Raw genomic sequence first — 11,703 nt, forward strand, 5'->3', positions numbered from 1 at the left:
ATAGTCGGCCTATTGAAAATGTCTGGATTCGGAGTTAGAGTTGGAGTCGGTGTTCAAGTTTACCGACTCCACGACCCTGATATTAATACTGCCAAATTTGTTCCACTCGAAGCTTTTCGACTGAATCTCATCAGATTACAAAATCAATGTTGAGTGTTGACATTAGCAAACATTCTGATGAGTAATTACTATTTGTCAGGTGTTTGCCAATATACTTGGTAATCTTTGTCTCGGCGTGAAATGCAATGTCAAAACATCGGTGCGTTCACGAATTCGCGAAAACCAGCGGGTGCCTAAAACCGAACAATACAATTGTTTGCATGCGCAAACAAATTGCGTCTGCGGAAACAATGCCTTCGATTATAAGTACTATTTGGCAACATCTTCACGCGCCGAAATCTGTCCGGCAGACAGAAGGTCAAATATAAATTGAGCTTTTGAGCTAATGTCAACAAGTGCAAATCGGTAGTTTCGTTGGCAATCGGACTCCGCACGAGCGGCAATGATACCCGCCCGATCCGCAACTGTTGCCGATGAAGTCTACAAAAAGGCGGGACTCACAAAACACGATATCTAATAACATGAGTAACACGAGAATGTATGTCGTAGAAGATGCGGTCATCACGCGTATTCGCGACGTTAGATCGGTGTTTGGAGTCCGATTTCGCTGACAGAATAAGTATGGAATTACCTTTCAGTCCGTGTCTTGTCTATCAGCGATAACTTTTTCGGGTAAGTTACACATCGCAAATACAGGATGGGGTTTGATTTCAGCATAAAATCCGTAACAGGCTACATGGATCTCGCTGGTTTGTCATTATTACTTTATGACTAAATCATCAACGACAATCGAACGCTTGTGTTGATGTATGCCGTTTCCTATATTATTCCAGTTAATCATACAGTTTTACTCTGGACGGTTTATCTTTGTTATCCGTCTTTTAGCGGTTCATAGATCGATACGACATCTGGCACAGGCTAACCCGAAGATGGATTTAGCCGCGTGGCAAACTTCCACATAAATTCATAGCAAATGCGTGGCAGATGTTCGTCTTTTAACTCCGAACCGGGAGAAATATTAAAAGATTAAATGCGCAAGAAAATAGCTTTTTATCAGCCCATGGATTTTGTGTATAGTCAGTTTGTTTGGACGGGAAGAAAGGGGAATCTGTTGCCCGTCAGTTTTGGTACCGGCAGCCTGCGTCGGGACACGCTTAGCATATGCCGCGAGCAAATGAATTACCCGCTCTGTCATACTGATGCGATGGGCAGCTACGATGTCGCGTGTCGCTGTGTATACGGTCTGCGCTGTGTGGAATACAATATAATCACACGCCGCGCGTGTTGGCAGACAGATGAAATCGCTAGGGATAAGTGGGTGCCCCGAAAAAGTTGCGTTTCATTGCCGACGGATCGCGGATTATATTATTATTGGTCTCGAAACCAAAATCAAGCTAATCATATTGTTGTTCTGAAGTCTAGTTGCCGAGAAGTCTGGTTTCTGGAACAGAAATTGTGTATATTGCCACCGGATGTCCACATAAAGCCTCACGTGAAAGTGTGGCACATTACAATAATTTTCAAGAGGATCTGTACGTGCTCCACGCAAAATATCCGACCGACTTGATGATTAACCGTGCAATAAACATTTTAATAAGTATTGTAATCGTATTACTGTAAAAGTGCCATAACCGAAGCTAATTGCAGTCTACTCAAGACGAATTATATTCAAGTGCCGGCTTATCGCATTGAGAGCAATACAAACAAGATGAGGCAATTAGCGATTTTACAGTCGAATTATATCAAACATACCTGTAACGATGATGAAATTTATTGCCTGGAAAGTTATTACTTGAGGGCTGATAATGATATTTTAATGCTACGAACTTGATTGCGATAGCGCTAGTGCGTGAAGGTATGGGAAAAGTTAAAGAAAGATCAGTATAACTATAGATTACTAACCTACGGAGGTTAGTAATCTCTATAGTAAAACAGAGTATACTGAAATATGAACTGAATGGTGACAGATGCAAGGAATCGTCACCTCACCGTGCGAATTATTCTGTTACCTATAACCCATGTAATCAAATATGTTTCTTGGCCTGATGAGTACTCCTTGATGTCAATACAGCATCTATCTTCACACAGGCATTATCGTAATACCGGCACGATGTCGATGTCAGATTGTCAGATCACTAACGCCAGGATATAGGTTTCCTTACAATTGCAGCACAAAATTTCCACTCACATCGTAAGTCTCACGCAATCCAATAACAGGAAAAGTGAACATGACAGAATTCACGTCTCGAAAATAGTTATGTGCATTATGATAATCCCCTCGCGACCGGGTCACAGCGCATCCGAATATGCCCCGTGTCTCGATTCGGTGTTAAGCATGCAGGCCACCGTTGCACTAAGCAAGGAAACGCTATTCAATGCACTTTTGACTCACTGCGCATTCAATCATTCGAAACAGGACAATGGATTCAAAGGAAAGCAGGGGTTGATCAAATCTGCGGGTTGACTATATCACATAATTTATTTATGTCGTGTAATCATCGATAATGAACTTTTGTACCTTTTAAGCGGTTTCTGTTTGTGATATTTCTTGCGATAACGCAAAATGGCGTCAAGCCCTTAGCATCCGTATCGTCATGAAGTTGATTGCAATGCATCATTCTTCAAAATTGCTGTAGTGCACAATGTACTGCAAATGCAGCTGACGGATGAAACGACGAAGAAGGAAATGCCACGCGTTTTGTTTGTGTTGGCTTTATGAATATTTTATGGATAATTGCACATTATGCGGAAGGCAAAGCTATTCCGTCCGGAGTCGAAATCTGGAATGTGTTTGCGTCTAATCGGGTCTAACGGTGACCCCAAGACATCCAATTTGCCTTTGTCGTGAATTTAGGAAGGCGTGTGTCCTTTCTATTAAGCGGATTGTCTGAATGTTTATTCAAACGGGTGATTTGTACGTGGGATTGGCCAATGTTATCGATTGTTCATTCAACAAAATAGTCTAATAATAATGAGAGCCAGTGGTAAATCTCGGCCTATGCGCTGAATACGTATACATTTCCATCGACTCTAATAGCATTTGGACACCAGCATTCATATGTGTGGCTTACGATGAAAATTTGAGAAAGCCAATTATTTGAAAAATAAAAAAAGACATTTGCAAGTCTGAATCCGAATCCAGTTTCTTGAAAACCGAATATGGTACGGTGCAAGACAAGGCCAATATAATGACCTATATGCACGAAAAGATTACATTGAATCACACCTGAGTTGAAACTATACCGAATCGTGTTGAAAGATCCCAAAAAATCCTAAACATATAGCATGGGATATGCATAACAGGCGATAAGGAATTGTAGTTACTTCGAGGGATAGTGACCTACAAGCTCGAAAAGATTACATTGAATCGCACCTGAGTTGAAACTATATGTAATCGTGTTGAAAGATCCCAAAAAATCCCAATCATGTAACACAGGATATGCATAACACTATGCATCAGAGTTGTAGTCATTTCGAGGGATAGTGACACTTTGTCGGCGGTGATGTAACTGATTAGTAGAACGAAGCCTTCGCTACACCGGACGCGACGGAAATACTATATCCACAGAGACCGTCATTATTCCGGCATCTTACGGACACGCGCCTTTGATACGGCGACATCAATATTCCGAGCGATCCGTCTTTTATAGATCGATGGCGAAATGTTGCATAATTAATGCGTCATGTTATTTTGTTGTCGGCTTCGGCGATCGCGCGCAGATATTACACTCGCGATCTGTCGCGCGCTGCAGGTGATCTCGGCTTCCAGATGGCAGCGCGCGTGCCGATCGGCCGAGGTTACGCGTGGCGTTAGCTTTGGCGGAACCAAAACGCGATATAGGGTTCTATGCTATTACCGAGAAAACCATTACCGAGAATGGACAATACTGAAAATGCCATTACCGAGAATAGACATTACCGATATTGGACATTACCGAGAATGGACATTACCGAGAATGGACAATGTCAAGAATATAGCTTACTGGGACTGACGAAGTCGAGAAATTTATACCTGAGCAGTGAGCATCGATACCGAATGTGGCAACGCCGTGGTGCACACATACACCCCTGTTCATAGTGTTCATGTGCATAACATGCCTGCATTGCATATATTGCATTCTCGGTAATGTCCATTCTCGGTGGTGTCGATTCTCGGTAATGTCGATTCTCGGTGGTGTCGATTCTCGGTAATGTCCATTCTCGGTGGTGTCCATTCTCGGTAATGTCCATTCTCGGTGGTGTCCATTCTCGGTAATTGCATTCTCGGTAATGGTTTTCTCGGTATTGACCGGACACCCGATATAGAGGGACATGATTTCAAGGTGCCATCTATTTCGATGCGTCGTTCAACTAAAAAAAGCGTTAAACATAATGAATGATATATATAACCGTTTCGGATTGATAGTCGTTAATATGACTCTGGCATCATAAGTGAGTGGTTAGGGATGAAATAAATAATTGATCGCATTTTGTACAAGGTTAAAGAAAACAAGCTCAAATCCATCAATGTACTGTTATATGTAGGCTGATATTTTTGTGACAGCCCTTGAAGGACTGCAAAGGATTATCCATCGGACAACTACATCTATTTTATCGATAATCCGATCACATAACACACGCGATTATAAATGTGCAGTTACTGTTGGATGAGATATTACAGGAATACTTTACTCACTTGTGTCTGAGTTGGCACTTCGCAGTTCCCAAATTTTAACAGTCACGCAGACAAGAATCAAGATTATGCTCTGTGCAATCACCAGAGAAGTGATGTGTATTGAAAATTATAAATTTTTTACCGTCCGGTATCCTTTTTTTTTTAGTCGGGCACAACCGCACACTCATATATACCTCCCGAATAGAATTAAAAGCCTTGGATGGTAACTACTAAGTAATGTAATTCATGCTATCATTTGGACTTTATAATGCAAAACGCACCGGCGTGTCAGATGGACAGAAAGTGTACGTGTTTATCCTGCCCCCATATGATTCTGAACATTGAGTCATCATTTCTGCTAATTGCGACACAATATGCATATATAGATATATATTGAGTAAGTTGTTTCAATTTCCATGCAGTTGACGACCATGACAATATGACAAACAAACCATATAGCAAGCATAAGAACGAGATACATGATGTATTCTTTGACAAAGTGACCGACTAGACATGATATCCTACGCCCTGGCGGCAGTCTTTACAATATATTACCAAACAATTAGAACAGTAATTCCCGCCAAATTAGTCCAACAGCGCAGTATGCATTTACGACGCAATGCTTAGAACACGATGTTCTTTTGATTACGGCTATATTGTTCGACTTAGTTTAAAGCAGACAATGATCTGAATGGCGTATTCGCCGGCATCAGCAAGTTTGATTTGTTTACACTGCTATTGACCGACTCTCAATTGGAACAACCAGTCCCGAGAGTCTACTAACGACACGGGTCTTGTGAAACTTGAGCCTGTACAATAAAATACGAGCATTATTTCAAAGAGACGATCCTAATTTAAGTTTTGCAGTGCTAAATTAATTCCTGTTCTTCGTTAAGATCGCTAACGCACTCGCAGCGTCGCATAAATCACTTACTGATTGCTGCAGCATCACAAGAGAATTGCAGCAATGCCCGAAAAGTAGAGTGATGACTGAAGAGGCAGCACCGGCAGTGGCGGCTCGTCCTATAGGGCAACTGGGGCATTGCCCCACCTAAAATTCTGTTCAATAACAATTCTTTACCATTTATAGACGCACACCTATCTATATAAACCGAAATCACAGCGAAAATCGTATACTTCTTGTCCTTTCGCTTGTAAATGCCCATATATAGCGAAGTCTATGCGAAAATCAAATTCTCTTCTGTGTTTTCGCTTTGCGAATGCCTAGCCGGGGCTTGCCCCGGTAGCGCTCATAACAAGCTTTCACTGTCTATTCTCTCAAAACCGCGCATAATAAAGAAACGGTGATTTACTCTCTCCTATTCATAAAATTACCGAGCAACCGGGGCACGATAGCTCTGTGCCCTTAAGGTGTGATGTAACAATCGTATCTATAGCTGAACTCTGTTACCGTCATATGCGTTTAGTCGACCTTTGTTGGTATAGGTCGATTTTAATGGGGTTTCACACCATGAAAACTCTTGAAACTTGTTATGTCATGTAGTGATGGTGGTATTTAACACTGCCCCAAGTTTCAGGGTTTCTACTTAAAGTTTAGGGTAGTAATTCCGTTTCCGAAGTTGAGTGTGTGCTGATCCGTCATGTATCGCAAACAGATTTTACTCAAAAGCCGGTATTGGTATCCATTGGTTTTGACGGTGTTCAATACTGAGATCGGTTATGACATTTGGCACGGTACGTCTTAATGTTAGTATCGAACGCTGTACCAAGTTTTAAGTTTGTCACTGAACTGTGTTAGTGGTAATTTCGTTTCCTAATTCGAGTGAGAGCTGACTCGTCATTTATCGCTAACAGATTATACGCAAAGCCGGTATTGGTATCTATTGATTTTAACGATGCTCCTTACCTAGATCCGTCATAAGCTTTTGCACGGTATGTCTTGATTTTAGTATCGAACGCTGTGCCAAGTCTCAAGGTTGACACTCAATGATTAGGGCAGTAATTCCGTTATCAAGGTCGAGTATGGTAAAGATGTGCTCCGATCTGACACTTTAGCCTACAACACATTGCGGATTTCACGCAAAAGCCGGTGTATCTGCGGTAACGTTAAGTGAGATGATGATATCATTCTCAGTTTGCATTCAAATATTTACTTTGATCGTATATTCTCCAATGTCAATTTCACCGTGAAATTGTGGCCTTCAAGCCATTTGCGTACAACCCCTCGTCACTTGATCAGCCTATTCCTCAGTAAATTTTACGCAAAATTCGGTGTTGGTCTGTTCGCATTAATTTTGACAGTGTACCATACCGAAAAGGGCCATGAGGCCACTTCTCGATAATGTCATGTAACAGTGTACCAAGTTTAAGGCTTTCATCCACGTATTTATTCGGTAATATATTTTTCAAAGGCGATTTCGCAGCAGACCTACAAGACAGTAATAAAAACGTATGTGTCGTGTTACAGTCTCCAGTTTCAAGGCCAAAATCTCTTATGCTGTACCGAGACCAAATTTCCGAGGCTGCTATTCTTAGTCCTTTACAATGATGTTTTGGATTCAATAGGACAGGCCCAATCTATGAGATAACAATTGCGTATCTGTCCGAATTCGTTGACCTTTCCAATTAGGCTTACGCTATCTCTCGAGTTATAGTCATTTCCATTTCTGCAGATAATTAGTCAGGTCTAATGCGAACATGAACCGTGTTGAATCTTTGTTCCGTACGCCGTTTACGCAGTTACCACACTTCAAGTCACAGCTCACCAGCGGACCTCTCGTGGCACATACGTTAAAATCACTGTTGCCGGGAAATTCATGTTACCGTACCATCATTAAGTTACTTGTTTACGTTGGAAAACGCCATTGTGACGTCATCTTGATAAAAAGTCGCTTGCAGCCCTTGCCCCACCACCCGATATTGTCACGAGCCGCCACTGAGCACCGGTACCATATAATATATTATATATAGTAGGCCTACTGGTAGAAACATAATTGCTCGCTCCCAGGAAAGAGTACCGCAGCAAAGGGGGCGCTGCCATACAAATTATGTGCAAACGGAGAGCGAACATTATAATACAATAATGAATTTTACATCACCATTCAATAGTGACAATGGAATCACGAGGGCGTCAAAGTATTCAAACATCATGCATTGGATAGAACAACAGTTCATAGATTGTCTACGCCGATATAGGCGTTACTGTCATCCATATGACATAGCGGTGTACCGTAAACAAGCTCCTACATGGCTAGACACTCTAATTTACAGCCAACGACACAATTTCTAGAAATGTAGTGCTCAATAAAATGAAATGACCTCTGACCTTGAGCCATACGATACAACATGCCTTAAAAAGCATTTAGTGCTCGTATAATGTAAAGTCCTAGCAGCATGAAGATAAACCATACACTATATCAGGGGTGGGCAAACTTTTGAGCTCGCGGGCCGCATTCAACATCTGAATCCATTCGCGGGCCGCAGCAAAACGCAATATTGGTATTTGATCACATAGCGAGGACATGGAGATAATATTATAGGCTTAAAACCAAACATTGCTTCGATGATATCGTACACGCGTCAGAAACAGTGGCGAGATTTCATAGGCTGGTCGAACTCAATAACCAATGTGTCAAAACTGTAGAGATGAAAATCGATTGTCCCTATTCTTAGAGCAGGATTGAAATTTGAATATGTGAGCAGCTAACTGCTCATAGATTTACTAATTCCACTTTGGTTTAGTGCCAGCACACACAATGCTGACAGCATCATAACCATGTTAGCATCAAACACGCTTCTACTATGTGTAGATAAAATATAAATACCCTAATTCTACGCATATAGAGAACGAATCGGATAGTTTGATGGCATGAAAGATGACGACTGTGGATGAGAGATTTTTTAATATGAAATTCATACTAAACACAGAGCCATAACTGGGATTGGATGTAAATCGCGCAAAGCGCGAAAAATTTTTTCATTTGAGATCAGCTTCGCGGCCCCTTTCGGATGCTTTCACGCCCCCAAGGGGGCGAGCTGCTCAGTTTGAGAACCACTGCCTTAGAATAATCATGTTGCAATATACTAAGAAAAAGTTGCATTAATTCGATTTTTAGTAAGCATTTTATCAATATTTTGAATAAGTTTCTTCAGACTCTCGCGGGCCGCACAGAACGGTGTTGCGGGCCGCATGCGGCCCGCGGGCCGTAGTTTGCCCACCCCTGCACTATATACTAGGGATAGTGTGAGCCTCGAAAAGGTTCAGGTTCGTGTGAACGCGAACCTTTTTGAAAGGTTCTGTGTGAACGCGAACGTGAACCTCATGACGTCACGTGACGTCATACTGCTAATTCCAACCCTACATTTCAGTGATAGCCTATATTAATGTACACGATACCTAGCGATGACTCGGGCCACATAATGCCGCATTGCTGAAGTACATATTGAAGTTTTAAACGTCGCTAAGTGTATCAAGTGGACCAATCAAATGATATAAAAATCCCATAAAATCAACATCTTCCGTCGCTTTGCCAGCATTTTCGACGAGAGCTTGCAAGGGATTATAAGCTCACGCCTCAATGGTCTACTAGGCAATACCGGACATTGTCTTAGGCGTCTGAGTATTGCTATACGTTCATATTGAGCAGAGTGTAAAACGGGTTTCTGTACTTGCTACCGATATTACAAGTTATATAGCAGTAGCCAACACCCAATCGAACAGATTTGGTTTTTACGATACCATAAACTAATGAAATCAAGATCGACCCAGCACGCCGGCATGATTTTTTACATCAGACAACGATATCAATTTCATTGATTGGTTGATTAAGTATCATTCGCTGACTGCCTATACATGCAGTGCATTTCACTCTTGATGTTGTGTGATTGCGGGTCAAGCTCACAACAGAGAGTCACTAAATATTCACAAACGGAAAACTGAATTTTCGAGCAAACTTTTGTAAAAAAGCAAGTAAAATTTCTGAGATTGTCAAAGTGCATGCTCGTTTAGTGTTGATTTTTATGCTGCCAGCGCCATGCATAGAGTGGCCCGCAGTTGAAATGCAATAAATTTCAACCCAAGATGCTATAATGAAGCGAAAATTCTAACATATGAAAAAGGTTCACAGTGCAGAACCTACCAAGGTTCGATTGTGAACGTGAACCTCTAAATTTCCGAGGTTCACACACAGAACGCGAACGTGAACCTCACGTTTACACCGTCCCTACTATATAGTATATACCAGTGGCTCTCAACCGCCGGTCCGTGACAGGTTTTCTGCCGGTCCGCCAGATACATAAGAATTTTATATCGCAATTCTCAAATGCACGAAGTTGGCTGCTTGTCCATTAATTAGAGGAATGAACATCAGATTGTAAATTTATTTAGAAGTGGTTTTGTTATGGCCTCGCATGGTTTTGCAATAGAGAGTGCATGGTCTACTGCAGGCGCTCGTCACAATGGTACAAGTGTTATAATAAGAAACCGTCAAAAAGTAGCGGCAACCCGCTACTCGTTTCGGACAAAAATTTATATGTGAAAGCTAACGAGACTTTAAAACAAATTTCAATTATGCAATTCATGGCAGTATAATAGAGCCTATATACAGCAAATAGCAAAGTCACATTTATTTCAAAGGACACCAAACAATCACAATCAAGTTATTGGTATTCAACAGGACTTCGCGAACAGCGCCTTGCAGAAACTCCAATAGAACCACATATAAATCTAGTATCAAAAAGGCATCAATAAATCGAATCTCCAATATTACACCCAAGTTGTCGTAATGAGATGCAAGGTGAATTTTAGTTTTTGATGGTTCACCGGTACGCAAGATTTGTTTTGGAGTTTTACCGTTAAGCGAGGTCAAAAATGTTGAGAACCACTGAGATACAATATATACTTAGTACTGCCGTCAAAACAAATATAATTTGAATAAATTGCGATTAGCTGTTCGTATTATTGCTATAAGCAATACCGAAAATCACGAATCCGCACCTTAACTAAAAGTTAACTTACAAGAATGAAACATCAAAAAGTATTCTATGCATCACTTGTTAATTGTTATATTTACTATTCCAACGTAAGCGCCTAATAATGTACCAGAAAGAACAACCCACGTGTTTATAAGAGTACATTACTTACTTCCAGATCCTAGCACAATGGCAGCTACCGAGCAGCAAAACTGAAGTCAGATAAACATTCATAAACTATGCCTCATCTCTGTCGAAATCATGCTGTACTAACTATCTACCAGAAAGAAGCATGCTTCAGCTTGAGACTTGATTGGGACCTAATCTCATCGAGCATCTTTGTGACGAAACCGGAGAGTACATTTGGTGTTGTCACTTCACTATGAACTTGTTGAGATTCCTGCAGTCACAAGCCTATATGTCGGTACAATATGAGGTGATTTCTGTTTCTAGTATTTCTAGTCATAGCCATTTATAAATTCAGTGTCATACAGAGTTACTGTACCTGTACACTTTACAGTACAGTGTACTTTGCATCCACCGATTAATAAAGTAGCCTCAACAAATTGGTTTTACTCCGAAAAAATGTAATGAGATCGTTCTTACGACACAATGCAAGTGTCGCAATTGGAAGAATGCCATTAACGCAATTTGTTTGATTGACTGATCAAAGTAATTCATCCCATGGTTTGTTTGCGGTATTCATGCTGTTTGTCGACTACTATGGTCAATTGGTCATTTACACCAGGCCGACATTCTTCATTTTTATTCCGTAACTGCCGACTTGTAGCACGCCCCACTTCTAGGCTTTGTGTAAGACACCGCTTACGCGGTTGAGATGGTGAGGAGGAGCCTATATAGATAAACCTCCAACAATTCTGGAGTCAACCTCAGTCGGACTCGAACCCGCAACCAATTGGTGTTGCAGCTGTGGATTACGCTATCTTGCCACTCATCCCAGGGTCTTTGATATTCTATTAGTTCGCTTCTATACTGGGCCTTGACTGGACTAAAATTCTACGCCTTGTTGTATAGTAAGAACGACGATGCGTGTAGTG

Source organism: Botryllus schlosseri, chromosome 13, assembly GCF_051294905.1.
Source record: "Botryllus schlosseri isolate E-star chromosome 13, Bs_hap1, whole genome shotgun sequence".
Lineage (NCBI taxonomy): Eukaryota > Metazoa > Chordata > Ascidiacea > Stolidobranchia > Styelidae > Botryllus > Botryllus schlosseri.